General features: G+C 51.0%; 3 non-coding genes across 3 annotated transcripts; 2 read left to right on the top strand and 1 right to left on the bottom strand.

Moving 5' to 3' along the window:
• Window positions 1-7,821: 7,821 nt before the first annotated feature.
• On the bottom strand, window positions 7,822-7,894 carry TRNAR-CCU (transfer RNA arginine (anticodon CCU)). Its single transcript has one exon. It is a non-coding gene; the product is annotated as a tRNA-Arg (tRNA).
• A 1,016-nt stretch (window positions 7,895-8,910) lies between these two features.
• Window positions 8,911-8,983, top strand: TRNAK-CUU (transfer RNA lysine (anticodon CUU)). Its single transcript has one exon. It is a non-coding gene; the product is annotated as a tRNA-Lys (tRNA).
• Window positions 8,984-13,656: 4,673 nt separating this feature from the next.
• On the top strand, window positions 13,657-13,728 carry TRNAP-AGG (transfer RNA proline (anticodon AGG)). The gene has a single exon. It is a non-coding gene; the product is annotated as a tRNA-Pro (tRNA).
• The last annotated feature ends 3,220 nt before the right edge of the window (window positions 13,729-16,948 follow it).

Here is a 16,948-nt window from a genome sequence, read left to right as displayed (position 1 = left end):
ATGGGGGGTGGGGACAGGGGGTGAAGATGTTGAGAATTTGAAAGTGAGACTTCTCTGGGATTTGGACCCTGAGCTCTCGCAGGTGGTGAGTGGGGGTAGAGAGATTGACTTATGTTCCAGGGACCACAATAGAGAAGGGCACCTTGTTCCCATTACATCTAGTGACCTTGACCTCCATGACCCTCTCCTCCCAGTCTGCAGGAGGGTGCCGAGCTTCCTGTGTCTCACTGGAGGGCTGGTCTGTTGGGGGGAAGCCTGGGTTTGCACCCCAGAGCTGAGAAGGAAGAAGGCGCTCTTCTTCCTTCCTCGCCTGTGTGTTGGACCCTGGACAGAGGGACCGTGGAATTTCAGGGACTCGGTGCCACCCAGGAACCAGCTTCCCAGGGTTACCGAGCCCCTAGGCCTCCTCCTCTCTGTCCCTCTGGGTCAGCATGCCCCTTTTCCTGCCCCTGTCCCTGAATTTCAGGCCAGATGGTCCCTCCTCCTTGCAGCTTTTAATCCTGAGGTTCTTGGTTTCAGGCAGGGGAATCCTATTGGAAATGGTACTGATCAGGCGGGTGTTCAGTGAGGGAGAAGTCTGCTTGCCCCCGCACTGCCCCACTTTCCCTTTGAAGGAAGGCAAAGGTGGTATGCCCAGCTAGTTCAGTGGGTAGAGCAAGAGACTCTTAATCTCAGTGTTGTGGGTTCAAGCCCCATGTTGGGACTGTGGCTTTTTACAGGCCTGGGTGCATAGAATTCATGGTTTCAGGTGCTTAGGTCTAAACCTTAAGGCAAGCAGTTAGCACAACTCAAGATTTCAGGGACTAACTCTCGGGGGACCCAAACACCAAATCCCCAGCAGCTGCAGGGGACCACAGGAGAAAGTGAGGCATTGGGGTTGCTCAGGAAGGGGTCTGAATCTAGTCCCTTCCACACAGAAGGTGGACCTGAGTTGCTTTTCCATTATGAGATTTTAGTGTGTTTCTAGTCTGTGGAGGCGGGACAGGAAGAGCATAGCTCTGGGGGATCATTCCTGCCATTCGGGGCTCTCCCACGGCACACGCACATGCCCTCCTGCCCGCCCCCCTCACCACTGTGGGTGAGCGTGTTCCCTACTCTTGAGAAGACTAGCACTGTCCAGTTGCCTGGTCCTCTGGGATACCCGGATGTGGTCCTGGATCTGACTCCCTGGACTTCCCCAGAGTGGGTGTAGATGTGAATTAAATATAAAGGCGCGAAGTCCCTTGCCTCCTGATCCTGGACTTCTGAGTTCATTAGAGACACACAGGCTGCATTTCTCTCCTCTCCCATTTCCCTCATAAGTGCAAGGAAGTCAATCCTGTGAAAGTTACCTTGAGTTTCAATCACAGACCGCGGACAGCTTACCAGTTCCCAATGCAGTCTTTCCCAGCTGGGACCCAGGATGGGGCTCCCGATTTTTCCCCGGTGGTGGGACGGGATGGAGAGACGGAGATGGGCTAGAGCTATGGAAGGATGGGGGACATACCCCTCCTCATGGGCAGGGTCGTAGAACAGAATCCACAGGCACTGGCAACAGGAGTTTCTGCACCCATGAGGGTCTGTCTGCTCATCCCTAGACTGGGAGAGGAAACCTGTAGCCTTTTCTTTGGCACAAGTTTCAAAACTTCCTCCCCCATCCCAGGAGACCCAGTCCTTAGGGTGGCAGGTGTCCAAGGTGGTTGGGAAGCTGGGAAGTTCAGAGGAGGGAGACGAGCTCTGGTCACCTGAAGCTGGATCAACATGGAGAGGACACCTTCAGTCTGTTCCACTGTCCCCAGCTCGCTCTGGGGGTGGGGCGCAGAGCCCTGAACTCTTGATCCACTAACTTAGACAGAAAGATCAGGGCTCTAGAAGCCAAAGGGGAACTTCATCACCACCTTCCTGCTGTTGGGTGGTAGTCCTTGCCATGGCACCTGAGCCATGGAGAACCAGATGTGTCCATGTGCATGAGTGGAGGTGATGCTGGTTTGACCCCCAGGGGACCCCACAGGAACAGCCAAGAGGGTCCTTGGATTTCTGCAGCACAGAAATCAAACATGAGCGGAGAGGAAGTAAGAGCAGAAGTTGTTGAAGACATAGAGTAGGTACGGACAGAATGGTAGACTTAGAAAGGACAGCCCCCAAGCAAAAGACAGCCCTAGCTTGGGGCCTGGAGTTTTTATGAGGATGGCGGTTCCATGAGCGTGCCTTCTCAGCCATCCAGGAACACGGAGGAGTGTTTAGGTGTTCCCCATAAGTCGCTTATGCCCTGAAGCCAGGGGTCTTGATGACATTCAGGATGATTCCCCCTGGGGCACAGTTGCACTCCTTAGATGTTATCTGTTGGGCTTGAAGACTCCTAAGAAATCATTAACTCCTTGACATTTACAAGGTGAACATATGTTATCTGTCCTATAAGATGTGTGTAAGGTGGGCACGTAGGTCCTAGGGGAATGGAAACAGGAAAAGGAGTGAAAAAAGGAGTTTTTCATGGGGTCCCTTTGGACCCCATGACTCCCAGCCATCCAGGTGGCATCCCCAGTCTTCTAAAATACCAGCTGGGGCGCACCAGCCATGGTATGACCTTGGAGCAGGATTCAAACCTAGATTTCAGGGGCTTTAGAGTGGCTCTGGGTCCATCTCCCAGGAAGGCAGGGGTAGAGGTGCAGAGCAGAGGAGGGTGGGCTGGAGGCTGAGACAGCGGGCTCTGTGTCTGCACCAGTCCCATGTCCTGACGGAAAGCCTCGGGTCAGAGTTTGTGAAACTGTACCCCATAGCGTTGATAACGTTAAAACTGTCACCAGCAGGACTCCCAGTGTCAGGCCAGAGCTCCGGCCAGCCTAGACCAGTTTGAGCTCTGCTGCTGCCTCACACCTGTGCTCATGAACCATGGAGAGCATGCCGGTGTGGGGTCCATGTGTAACTCCCCAAGGAGCAAACCCACATGACCTTGTGTCACGGGAGCATATGGGGAGTGGAACTGGGGGCCACTTGTGTCCTTGGCCTCTGACAGTTGCTGAGCCAGGGTTGAGCTGGGAGGCCAATGCATCCTCTTCTGTCTCAAATTAGCCAGCCTGGGCGTTTCCCAGGGAGAAAAGGCCATCACTCCCGCAGCCTGCGTGTCCTCACTTCTTTTATTGGAGCAGTAAAATAAGGTCTGGAAAATAAGCTGGATTTACTCCAGGAATGCAAGGTTGGTTTTATGTTCAAGAAAGTCTATCAGAGTAGTCAGTCATATTGATGGATTGAAAAAGTTCGGGATGCCTGGGTGGCTCAGTTTGGTTAAGCGGCTGCCTTCAGCTCAGGTCATGATCCCAGTGTCCTGGGATCGAGTCCCACATCAGGCTCCTTGCTCGGCAGGGAGCTTGCTTCTCCCTCTGCCTCTACCCTGCCATTCTGTCTGCCTGTGCTTGTGCTCTGTCTCTCTCTCTCTCTAACAAACAAATAAAATCTTAAAAAAAAAAAAGAGTCCCATGATCTTCATAAATGTAAACACCTTGGATGCAATTCACATCTGTATTATCACACCTGGATTTTATTTTCTGTATTCCGTGATGGCTTGACATCTGAGGGGGCTTGCTAGCTGAGGACAGACTGCCCCTCTCCTTAGCTAGCTAATTCCTAGGGACCACTAAACCACTTGCCTGCTAATAGGCCTTTCATATGCAAACCAACCAATTCTGGGTCTATATGCCTGCCCGCCCTGCTCCTTATCTGACACACCAACCCTCTATTTCTCCTGCCCTAATCATCCACCGTCAGAATCAGACAACTAGGGACAGCCCCTATATCCCACTTCCCATTGCATTATTCAATCCAGCCAGTCCTAAACTGTTTACTCTGCCTTGACTTGCCTTTCCCATGGAAACAATTTGCTTAGAACTGCAGAAGGCTCCCAAGGGGGTCGTCTCCCACCCCATGGGGCTCGGGGATCAACAGGGAGAACCAGAAGCAGCTATGGGCACTTCCTTCCCCCTCGCCCCGACTGGCAGCCCTGGAGATGGGTGAGTAAAATGGGACCATCATCTCTTCCTTCTCCTTTCCTCCTCCTCAAGAGATTTGAGGGCATAGGCCTACTTGATGCCAGTCCCCTTTCTCTGGTCTGCTCCCCAGCTGCCATTGACAGTCCCCACAACCCGCACAGCCTGAATGAAGCCTCGGGATCCCCTGCAGAGTGAGTGCTTTTTCAGCTGGGGGAGTGGGGGCTGCGGCTCATCCAAGCCCCTCATCTTCCCCTCCCCCACAATCTGCTCCCCACTCCCCTGGTGGCAGAAATCGATCCCGGTCCAGTTCTACAGATCCATCATCCTGGGACTGGGCTGCTCTGCCTCTGGCCACCTAGACCCACGAGGTCTCCCCATGGCCACCTCACTGCTCAGCCCCGCTCCTGGCTTCCAGAAACAGCTCAGCCTATCTGGGAATGAACTGGAGGTTACACGTGATACAAACAGTTGTGGGGAAAGTGTTAGTAAACACTATTGTGTGTGAGGCTTGTTGGTCTAGGGGTATGATTCTTGCTTTGGGTGTGAGATGTCCTGGGTTCAAATCCTGGATGAGCCCAAGCCATGCATACTTGTTCTCTACTATTTTAACTCGGGAATATCGAGTTTAAGGTGTGGACCCTGGGTTTTCATCCAGGTACAGGCTGGTTTCTTTGGGTGGGGAGTAGTGACTGTCACCTTCACAGTCATCCCCCCTGCGTGCCTCAGGAGCATCCAGTCCCACCTCCTCTCCACTCTGTGGCCCTGACGTCCCCACCCCCCTTTGCTAGACACCTGTTTCCTCCTACCCTCCCAACTGAGATGTGCTGCTCTAAGTGTAAAATGCAAGTCAGGTTTTGAATACGTGTTACCAGAAAAGTAAGGTATCTTACTACTTGTTGAAATGGTATTTTGGATATACTGGGTTATGTAAAATATATTACCATTAATTTTACCTGTTTCTTTTGACTTATTCTTATTATTTAAAATAATAATAACTTTTTATTATTTATTATTATTTAATAATAATAATTTTAAATAATAATAAATACAAGACTCGGCTCATATTTGTGACCTGTAATAATGGACCGAGCGAGCTGGGCCAGTGGCATGACTCACGGTGCGGGGATAGAGGTCCTGGGTCCAAATGTTGACTGAGCTCATGACTGTTCCTTCCGGTTTAGGGACCACAGGACAGGAGTAGGGGGTACGGGGGCGGGTGGCTATGGACAGGAAGCTTAGCCATGCAGGCCTTTCTTTCACCAGCTGTTAAATGGGGACCATTCTGATTCAGAATGATTTATTTGAAAGATTGTCCTTTCTGCCACTGATGTGTGGTACAAAATTCTTCACAAATCAAGAGTCTGTGTTGTTCTAATACTTTTTCCATGGTCTGTTTAGCCTTGCACCCAAACTGGTCTAGCTTTGTGGGTAAGACTTGATACCCAGGAGTGTTAGTTTCTCAAATTTGTTTTGGTTCTTATTGGCCTTTCACACATTCATATAAGTGTGAGAATCAACTTGTCAGTTTACACAAAAATAGTGATTGGGATTTCTATTGGTATAGTACTGATTCTGTAGGTCAGTTCTGGGTGGTTTGACATCATTTCAATACTGAGTCTTTCAAGTCATAAACATGATGAATCTCTTCTTAATTAAGGTCTTCTTTAACTTATAATAGTATTTTATAGTTTTCTGAGAAAGGGTTTGTACATCTTTCCCTAGAATTTTTGGTAGGTGTTTGATGTTGTTGATACCAGTGTAAATTATATCACTTTGGATATACTTTTCTATTTTTTTGCAGATATACAAAATTATAATAAATTTTGATGTATTAATCTGCGATTCAGTGACACTGTGAAGCTCACATGTTATTATTTTTTTAAATTTTGTTTAATTATTTATTTGACAGAGAGAGATCACAAGTAGGCAGAGAGACAGGCCCAGAGAGAGAGGAGGAAGCAAGCTCCCTGCTGAGCAAAGACCCTGAGACCCAAGACCCTGAGACCACGACCTGAGCTGAAGGCAGTGGCTTAACCCACTGAGCCACCCAGGCACCCCTCACATGTTATTTCTAATCTGTAGAATTTTCTATATATTCACGCATGTCATCCGTGAATCAAGGCAGTATTATTTACTTCCCATACTTATTTTGATTACTTTTAATTACTTTTCTTGTCTTGTTGCGCTAACTAGAACCTCCAATAAAATAGAAATGTGATGGAAGTCATTCTTGTTTTGTTGCAGAATTTGCAGAGAGAAGTTTTCAAAATTCTACTATTATATATGTTTGTTGCCTTTTGTCTTAATAGTTACCACACGACAGTTGTTGCTGTGTAACACTGCCAGACTTCGAGGTAGAAAACAGTACGTTTGGAGGCACTTGGCTGGCTCGGTCGCCGAACATCAGAGCCTTGCTTTGCTTGAGCGGTAATCTTAGGGTCCTAGGATGGAGCCCCTCTTCTGGCTCTGTGCTCCGCAGGGTCTCTGCTGGACTATTTCCCTCTCCTGCCCCCTCTGCTGCTCCCCCTGCTCGCTCTCAGCAGAGAGGTATATGGGTAAAATCCTTAAATTCAATTAAATAAAATGATATGTTTTTATGCTTATGGATTCTTTGGGTCAGGAATTCAGGAGGGGATAGCAGGTACAACCTGCACCTATTAAACTGGAGTTTGGGAGAACTCGAATTCTAATAGCCTCCATGAACCCCTCTGCTCCCATGTCTGTCATATGAACAGCTCAGCCGGGACTGTGGAATGGAGCATCTACACAGGTTTTCTACACGTGGCTTGGACTTCCTTATAGACAAGAAAAGTGACGTGAAAGATTGTTTATTTTCTCCTGACTATGGGTTTATTTTCCTGCTTCTTTTCATGTATGTTCATTTTTCATTGAATGTCACATGTTTATAATCTTACTTTGTTGGGTGCTGGACATTTTTTTTTTTTTAAAGCAATCTATATACCCAGCATAGGACTGGAACTCATGCCCCTGAAATCAAGAGTCACATGCTCCCTAGACTGAGGCAGCCAGGTTCCCCTAGGGTCTTGCTTTTAAACTTAGGTAGACGGAACTAAGAGAAGGTTTCTCTTTGCTTCATAGACTGCCCAGGGATGAAAACCACAACAAGCAGGGGCCCTGATACTCAGTACTGGGGTCCACCAAGGGCACGTGTCCTTAACACCCATTAACACAATTGGTCCCTGGTCAGGCTTTGCTCAGGGCTAAGCAACAGATTTGAGCCTGACTCTGGGGCTTTTCTTTTCTAGAGAGAGTGAGGCGGAGGCTCCCCCTTGACATAAAGAAAGAACCACAGAAAATTTCCCAGTGTCTGGCTAGCTCACTCAGAAGACTGCAAAGCTCTCTCCCAGCCTGGGTTTGGAGCTCCACGCTGGCTTTTCCCCCCAACCTCAGAAAGGGTTCTTGGTTCCAAGGCACCCACCTAAAGATCAGATCAGCAGTGCTTGGCCCATTTATTGCTCAGAGTGTTAGGGAATCGCTGAGAAAATCAGCTAATGGGAGAAGCCGACGCTCCTCCCCTCAGTTCCTTTCCGGGTTCATGCACCCCCTGGAACTAGAGGACCAGCAAGAGTGGTGCTGCCTATGTTATATTCGGGAGAGTGCAACCCCCTGCCCATTCTTTCGTGGCACTTCTGCAGCTGGTGCAGTCCCGAGAACAATGGATTGGGCACCCTCCCCAGGTCAGCTTTCTCAAAATGTAGGCTTTGTTCAGGTTAAAACCAACTAAAGGCAGAGGCCCCTGTCCCAGCTTCGGGTGTCCTAAGAGGTGTAGCCTGGAGTCGTGGCTGACAACAGTCTTTGACAACAGAAACTACTCAGGAGTGCCAAAACGTAGCCATTCTACCCCAGGTGGGACTCGAACCCACAATCCCTGGCTTAGGAGGCCAGTGCCTTCTCCATTAGGCCACCGGGGCGTACCCCTGAGGCGCCGGCTCCCCCGTCAGGACCCGCCCCTATCCACGCTCAGGCCGGGAGCTGGTGGGTAGCGCCAAGTGTCTTGCGCGCCCTTGCTTTTTGGAGACATCTGTTCTGGCGTTTGGCTGTGCTGCTGGTTTGTTTAGGGCGCCGGGCAGGTGCAGAGTCCCGGCACCTCTCACCCACCCCGCGCCCGGTGTAGGTCGGGCGCGGGGCGCTGTGTGGCTCGTCGGGTCCCGGGGCCGCCCCAGCTGCTCAGCCGCCCGAGTCCCCGCTGCACCCTTTTCCGTTCCTCGGTGGTTGGAAGCCTCTGGCGTGTGCATCTCCGGGAATGGCCCGGGGACACCGGGGCATCGCGCCGACCCTCACCCTCCACTTTGTGGTATCAGGGGAAACTGCCCAAAGGTCCCGTACCCTGCGCCGAGGTGGGTCACCAAGGACCGAATCCGTCGTCTTCGTTCTGGCCTCTTGGTTTAAGGTACAGTGCTTGTTTTGGGGGCTTACCGTCCCTACGCCCGAGTCTCGGCCGTCCCCAAGTGTCCAGATTCTCTTGGCGTCAGGTGGGGGCGAGCCGGGAAAGTGTCTCCCCGTTTTAGTCCCCAGCACTGGAGAGGTGGTCGATGCGGCTTTTTCCTGCTGGAGAGGTGTCCTTCACTTGGTAACGCGCGGAGGGGGCAGAAGGACCCTGGTGGGAAGGAACGAGGTCTGGGGAGAACTGGGAACCTCCACCTGTATCATCGGACGGACGTGGCCCCTTGTCCCACCACAATGTGGAGACTCAGCGAGCCCAGACGGCAAACCGCGCTCCAAGCGTGGGGTTGGAGGGGGTGGCTTGGTTCCTCCTCCACCGCGGCGTGGGCGAGTCTTCTGTGGTTCAAGGAATGGAATACAGTTCCCGGTCCTGGGCTGGGGGTGCAGGTCCTCCCTATCCTCGGATCGCACCCCCAGAAACTCTGCAGCTGAGTCACCTGAGGCTTCAGAACAAAGGACAGAGCGCTGAAGACGTGTGCGTGTTGCCCGGCTAGCTCAGTCGGAAGAGCATGAGACTCTTAATCTCAGGGTCGTGGGTTCGAGCCCCACGCTGGGCGGGCCCTCCATTTTGGGCGTCAACAAGTTTCCAACTCTCTCTTGAGAGAGAGATCTTCCTGAGAAAACAAATCTCGTGGTGGTTCACTGCATCAGAAAGCACAGTACTTGGGTGTAACTTTTACCTTCAAGGGAGACAGTCTGAGGCACTTTCTCTGCCTTCGGAGTTTTAATTTTTAGGGTTGGTGGTGGCTTCAACATAGATGGGCAGAGCCAAGCTTGGAGGGGCAGGTCTGTATAGGTCAATCTAAGCTTTCCCCCTATGGACTGAGTCTCCCTGCCTCACTTGTAGGCATCAGGTCACTCTGGGTCAGTCAGTCTCGGTGGGTAGGGCCTCCGGCACCTCATACTAAGGGAGATTCATATCCTACACCTTGTCTATGCATGGGTGCTACAGTTGTCAGACTGCACCTGGGAACCCAGACAAACAGATGATCTGTCTCCAGGTGAGAAGGGGAGTGGGCAGAGGGTCAGGCAGGAAGGGACCCTGACCCAGGAGACAGTGTCTCATTGTCCCACTAACTGAGGGTCTACTGTCACACCCTGCTTATGCCAGAAGAATAGACTTAGATTTCCAGCATCCTTAAGTCTCCTCCACGACCACCATCTTCTCTGTGAGCAAAGGGCCTCAGGACAGTTCAGACTCCAGAGCCCCAGTGGAGGGACACTGGCCAATCTTCTCCTCCCAGCATGGACTCACACCTGACCCCTGACCCCAGAGGCTCCCACAGTCTGGTAAGTAGGTGGAGAGGGAACTAGGACCAGGGTTGGTCCACCTGCTTCTAGGCCAAGTTCTGCTTCCTTTTGAGATTCTCCTACTCTTATTCCCACTAAGGCTACTGCCCTTGGAGGAGGGTCCGCTGAGGCTCTTATTTGAGGGACATGGCCCGAAGTCTTCCTTGGACCCATCTTTTAAGGCCCTGGACCTGGGGGTTTAACTGAGACCTTCACCTAGACACTCTGGGCTCCCAGCTTGAAAAAATCTTACCATCTGTTGTGAGGCCTGGACCAACCTGGAACCCATACAAGAAAATAATTCAGAAGATACCCCAAGACGGGGCCTCCTGGCATTTTCCAGACATATTCTATTCAGACCCACAGAGTGAGCTGCCTTCCCTACCCCCAGTAGCCCTTCGCAACCCCCTGGCCCTGCCAGGAGGGATGGGCGAGAAGAAGGGGCGGAGAGAGAAGGCCGGGGACCCAGGTATGGGGAGGACAGTTCAGGAAATAAGGGACAGATACATTTAACATGAAACCTGAACCCAGTGACAAGGGCCAATTTCTGGGGCCCTCTGCTCTCCCCACCCACATGCAGGAGGCCCTACTCTCCCTGTGCCTGCCTTCCTTACTCCAGCCTGGCACTGCCTCTCTCCAGGGACCCCCTCCAGCATCTAGGAGATATCCCAGTCCACAGCCCTAATGTTGTACTTGTCCTCGAAGCCTCAGCCTGAGAGCCTGGCCCAGCCAGTGATTCCCAGAAGAGTGGATGGCTCCAGGTCTCACAGAACCGGGGTCAAGACCACTTTCTTCCATGGAGAGATGAGCGGCAGATGACCTTGAGGGATTTGTTAATCTGGGGGCGCACAACTTGCTTTGGGAGTGAGAAGTCCTGGATTCAAATCCCTGGCAAGCCTTCTCTTGCACACAGACACTTTTGGGGGGGGGTGTGGAATGGTGGGTCTTGATTATAGGTCCTTTAATTTTATAATGGAAAGCAAAGGGATTGAAAGGAGAGGGGGTGGGGGAGGGAGTTGCTGGTGCTCCCCCTGCACCATCGTCAAGGTCCTATGTGTCAGCGTGGATCTACAGAGCTGACCCTTGTCCCTAAACCCTGCATCCACACTTTGCTGCACACACTCCATCCCTGAATCTCAGCCTCAGGGGGACGCTACTTCCTGGAGAGAGCCTGCACTGGGATTTTCCATGGCTTGCCATCTGGGGTCTTGAGCCTTCCTCGAGATGTGCAAGGTGCAGAACACAAATCTTGGGCAGTTCTTTTAGGACTGCAGGAGAGTTACAGGACTAGACTCCACAGATCTGGACCCCCAAAACCCAGTCTCTCAGGGGTCAGTTCATCCATCTGTTAAGTGGGGATGATCACAGCTCATGACTCAGATTTGTCTTGGATATTCAATTACTTATATTTTATGTAAAGCACTTAGAACAGACCCTTGAGACAGACTTTGAGCCTCCCATTAGTCAGAACTTTCATTGCCCGCTGCGGTCCACTGAAGGCATTGAGGATTCCCGCCCACACAGGTTATTTCTCTGCTCCCAGCTATCCACTCCTTCCCGAAAAGTGCCCTATTGGGTGCACAATGTGTGAGGTTCCTGCTCCCCCAGGAAGCCATGCTTGGTTCCTGCCCTCAGAACATCTGCCCCTTGTACCAGGAGTGGCCTCCCATGGGTGCTTCTGGACTACTGTTCTCGAGAACAGGGAGAGTAGCCATTCCAGCACCCACGCCCAGGACAGGGCAAGGACCAGTAAGTACCCTTTAAGGCTGACACCAAGGGCTTCCTTGCTCCTTGTTACCAAGAGCCCAGGGATGGAATTCTACAGGGGTTTTCCTCCCCTGGGAACACAGCAGGCTGTCCCTAATTAACAGACTAGAAAGTCTAAAAACCTAGGCTCCTTCGGCTGGGATTTGATCCTTTTGCATTCTAAGGGAGGATTATACCCCTGAAAACTCCTGTTGCTGCCAACCTCTCCCCTCTGCTCAGCAACGCTATTGTCGCTCCAGTCCTCATGGCTCTTTTGGGGGGAAGTTTGGTATCAGTCAAGAAGAGGGACTTAGGAGGTCCCAGTTCCTAATGTTCAGTAGTTTGGCAAGTCCATATTTGTTGTCCTCCGGTTCCAGGGCAGTTTAGAGGGCTTCAGCCCAGGATGATAAGCGCTGGCGATTGGGGGCAGAGCAACGTTCCCGGTTTGCGAGGCGAGCTGTGCCCCCCACAGTTCACCCTGAGATTCTCTTTCCTTCACTGGATCCCAGCTAGGGCTGGAGACCAGCCCTCCCCCGAGCGCTGCCGCGATCCAGATGAGTGGGAAGCAGTGGTTTGGAAAGCTGCCCCTGTGCCGGCCTTCCTGCAGCTGGGCGGGCTCGCGGTCGCACGTGCAGCGGTTGATGAGCTTGTTCATTTAGGTGGCAGAACGAACCCTCAGTCTGAAACCTGACAGCAGCCGCGAACCCGCGGACGCGTGGTGCCGGCTTCGCAGGTGCACACGTTAACAATTGAGCTACCAGGGTGAGATCGGCGTTTCCGCGTGCATCAGTCACAGAAGGGGAAGAAGACAAAGTGGGGCGGCTCGTTGGTCTACTGGGATAATTCTCGCTTTAGGCGCTAAAGGTTCCGGGTTCAAATCTCGAGTGAGCCCTTTTTCCCTGCCGCGTCTTCCGCGGAGAACAGCACCCAGCCCCTGAGGGTCGTAGAACTCCGGGAGACACAGACTGTATATGTCTCCTGAGGCTGGGCCCCGCGGTGACGAGGTTAAAGGGTTACAGATAGTCTTAGTTCGAGATGATCCCCGCTTAAGTTCCGGGTGAGGCCTACTCTTACTTCAGTTGCCTTTTTATTTTTTATTTTTTGGTGGGGAGGGGAGCGAGGGAGAGAAACTCGGGATTCGGCTGGTAGAACTTCGGTTCTCCGGGGCTTTCCTAGATGAGAGCGCTAGGAAATTCGCGCCATGGATCGGGAGGGATGGTGGTCAGACAGTACGAAGCGAACCTCCTAGCCCAGATCTCGGGTTGGGTCACTCCTGAACACGGGGAAGGACACTGAGACAGCAGAATGCCTAGAACCCGACCCCTGGACGCAGTCCCTCTGGTCCTTGTCCTCGCCACTGTATGAGGAGCAGAAGACCCGCCTCTTGGTCCTGCTGAGGAGAGGAGGGAAACCCTGAGTCGTCCTGGGGCGGAGTCGTCCTGGTGGCCTGATCCACGTCCCTCCAGGGGTCAGCTCCTCCCTTCCGAGGGCACCTAGAGCGGGACTGCTGGTTTAGTCAGCATGACAAAGCGACTCAACGTCAGCCTCTTGGGATGTAGGTCCCACGTCGGAAACCGGACTTCTAGGTTTGACCTTGCCAGTGGCGGGAGAGAGCAACGCAGCCTGGAGCCCCGGGGGACACGGGGCGGAGGCAGATGGTGGTGGCTGTTTCTTTCATGCCCTTCGCACGCGTTTAGTAAGCACCCACTGGATGCCACACCGTGGGGGGAGGGGTGCAGCGTTTTCCAAAGTGGGCTTCCTAGTGACCTCGGTGCGGGGACCCTCCACGCGCCGCCGCCCCGTTCTTGAGCCGTGCAGTTGCCGGGTCCGACCGGGAAGTGCTCACCGGCTTCCGCTCCAGCGCGCCCGCGGCCGGAAGGAGCACCTGCAGAGCCACCGAAGGACGAAGGGCGGCGCGGGGACGCCCTGACCGCCTGCCCAGCCGGCCGCCCTTCCCGGCCAGGGCCTCAGCACCGCGCGGAAGCGGCGGAGGCCACCGTATAGCCGGCTTGCAGGAACCGCTCCCCACTTTGTGGGCTCGGGTAGCGCTGGGTTCCCTCCACGTCCAGGGTTTCTTTAATTTAGCGGTTCTCCATTAGTCTGAATCTGGAGTCTCGTCCCTGTGTTGCTCTGCAGGTCCCGCCCCGGATGCCACAACGGTCATAAAGAGGAGCCTGGAGCACAACCCCAGCGAGGCTCGTTGGTCTAGGGGTATGATTCTCGCTTAGGGTGCGAGAGGTCCCGGGTTCAAATCCCGGACGAGCCCTACTTTTTTGTGTACCCGGTACGGGTGAGAGATCTCTGCGTCAGACGGCGAAGCTTGACCCGGGAAAAGTAGTATTTGAGAAGGCCTAGAGCTGGCTGAGTGCCGCCCACCGCTGCTTTCAAAATTTAACTGGGGCCTTGTCGCCAGAGCTTTGTCTCCCTACTACTTTGTCAGTCGGAGTTTGAGGCACCGAGGTGGGAGAAAGGTCTTTCCTTCCTGTGCACTAGGATCCGGTTCTTCTCCAGACCGACGCCTTTGGTGCGGCCTGTCTGGGCCCCCCAGTCCCGGGCTCAGGAGTCCAGGAGCTTGAGGAGAGGTCGTGGGCTTTGGGCGTTTGCAGCCTGGCAGGAGGGGCCTCCAGACGCCAAGCAGTCCTCACCTGGACGAGGCCTCCGGGGGCCCTCCCCCGCCCCTGCCAGGTCCCTGACCCCTAGTGCCTGCCCCAGTGAGGTCCCCACTGCCCTTTTCTGCGGCTCCGGTGTGTGCGGACCGGGGTCACGTTGGCGGCGAGAGGAGCGGACCGGGTCCTGCCAACACCGGGAGGTTTGAAAATCTAAGCTTTTGAATAACAATAGTGGACACATTGTTGATCGAGGCTATGATAGCATGTAGTTATATCCCCACTCCTTGTTGCATCAGCCCTGACGTCAAACACATGTTAACATTTTAGAGCTGTGTTAGAGAATCTCTCATACCTGTGACTAAAGCCCTAGCAAACCAGGTTCAAGAACTCTGCAAGGGGGGGGACATCTGTTCTGCAGAACCTTGAGCTGCGATGCCTCCAGGCACCCAGTTCCTATAAAACTCTCCCTCAGAACTGGGGGCTGAGAGGAAAGTGGGACTCAGGGGAATGGGATTGAGTCCTCCAGCCTTTTCCCCTTTGTCAGGCCCAGGGGCCCAGGGAAAGTCCATCTATGGAGTCCCAAGTGTTTTCCAGCAGATGCCTTCAGCATGTGTGGAAAGAAGAGTGCCAAAGTGTGCCAAGAGCATCTGCCTCCTACAGGACCTGAAGGATGGGGTGACACTGGAGAGATGGAATCAGAAGAATGCAGTGGTCAGAGGACCATGGTGTTGGGCAACTGTTAGTGGCATGGTCTTCCTTTTTGTTTAGGGTGGTAAGTTTGAGGTGTGCCCTGAACCAAGGATCATGAATAATCCAATTCTGTGTACGTGAGGACCAACTGGAAGAAAAAAAAAAAAAAACTCAAGTAGAAGATTTAATTTAAGTGCGAAATTAATTAATGGTATTTGAGTCCTTGAGCCCCTGGCAGAAGTAAACAATTGTCTGTGGAGAAATACACTTTTATTCTAGACCTCACAGAATTCCCCTACATGGAGAAATTTATAAGGAAAATGGGCAACTCACAAAACAAACAAAAACAACAAGGAAATAAGGCACCATGAGCAATAACCAAGGAACAGCAAGCAATGGAAACAAAATTACAAAGATTAGAGATGCTAAGCTTATTAGACACAGGCTATAATACAACTATTCTTACTATGCATAATAAATGAAGACTAAAATATCTTTGAGAACAGAAGCTATGTAAAATTATCTAAAATTATGAAAGACCTAAATTCTTCTAAAAATAAAAATACACAAAAAATGAAACAAAATTCAATAGATGTATATAACTGTTAAAAAAGATGGAGAAAAAGTAAGCTAAGAAATAGGTCAGAATAAATAATACAAAAATAAATAAAATCCTAAAATATCCCAATATAATTGCAAATTAAGTAACACACTTCTAAAAATTCCATGAGTTAAGGAAGAAATTACACTGGGATTTAAAAATACTTTGAAATAAATGATGATAAAATACTGCATATCAAAACCTGTAAGATATAGCTAAAGCCATACTTAGAGGGAAATTGATAGCCTTAGATGCATATAATAGAAATATTGAAAAACTAATGGCAAGAACTTGCAAAAATAAACCCAAAGAAGTTAGAGCAGGTAAAAAAATATATAAGATGTGGGCTTCTGGGTGGCTCAGTGGGTTAAAGCCTCTGCCTTCTGCTCAGGTCATGGTCTTAGGGTCCTGGGATTGAGTCCCGCATCGGGTTCTCTGCTCGGCAGAGAGCCTGCTTCCTCCTCTCTCTCTCTCTGCCTGCCTGTCTGCCTACTTGTGATCTCTGCTGTCAAATAAACAAATAAAATCTTTTAAAAAATAATAAGATGTGAAAATAATGAGGCAGAAAACAAGCATACTATAGAGAGTAATGACACATCCTGAAGGCAAATCTTGGAAAAAGTGAATCAATATAAAAAACTATCCTCCAAGGAAGATCTTGACTCAGATGGCTTCAGTGGTGCACGCTACCAAACATTCAAGAAACAAACTCACACAAAATCTTTCAAAGAAAAGAAGAACACAGAACCTCACAACACATTTGAGGAGGCCAGCACAACTCTGATATCAAAACTTGACACAGGGACCCCTGGGTGGTTCAGTAGGTTGGGCATCTGACACTTGCTCTCAGAGTTTTGAGCTCAGGCACCCTATCAGCCTCTGCACTGGGCATGGAGCCTACATTAAAAAACAAAACAAAACCAAACCACAACAGGGTGCCTAGGTGGCTCAGTGGGTTAAGCCTCTGCCTTTGGCTCAGGTTGTGATCTAAGGGTCCTGGGATTGAGTCCTGCATGGGGCTCTCTGCTTCCCACCCCTCCACCCCTGCCTCTCTACCTACTTGTGATCTCTCTCTCTGTCAAATAAATAAATAAAATCTTTTTTTAAAAAAACATAGACAATATGAAAAATAATTTTAAAACCACTTAGCGTATAATCTCACTCATGAAAATGGATATAAAATCGTAAAATGTTAGCAAACCAAATCTTATGACATATAAGAAGAATAATGTACCATGTCCAAGTTGATTTTATCCTAGGGAGTGCAAAGTTGATTTGACATTGGAGTCTATTGCTCTGCAACAAATTCAATGAAAAGTGTTCAGTATAATCCAACTTCCATTCATGACTTTTAAAACGCTTAGTAAACCCCATAGCTTGCCAAAATTATCTACAAAATACTACAGCAAACTTCATACTTGCTAGTGAAACCTTAACATTGCCTTTAAGGTTGGAGATGCAACAAGGGTACTGATGCTCTCTCTCTCTCTTTTTTAAAGATCCTATTTATTCGTTTGACAGAGAGAGATCACAGACAGGCAGAGAGAGCTAGGCAGACTCCCTGCCAAGCAAAGAGCCCAGTGGGA

This window comes from Mustela nigripes, chromosome 11 (genome assembly GCF_022355385.1).
Source record: "Mustela nigripes isolate SB6536 chromosome 11, MUSNIG.SB6536, whole genome shotgun sequence".
NCBI lineage: Eukaryota > Metazoa > Chordata > Mammalia > Carnivora > Mustelidae > Mustela > Mustela nigripes.
This window is presented reverse-complemented; position numbering and strand designations above follow the sequence as displayed.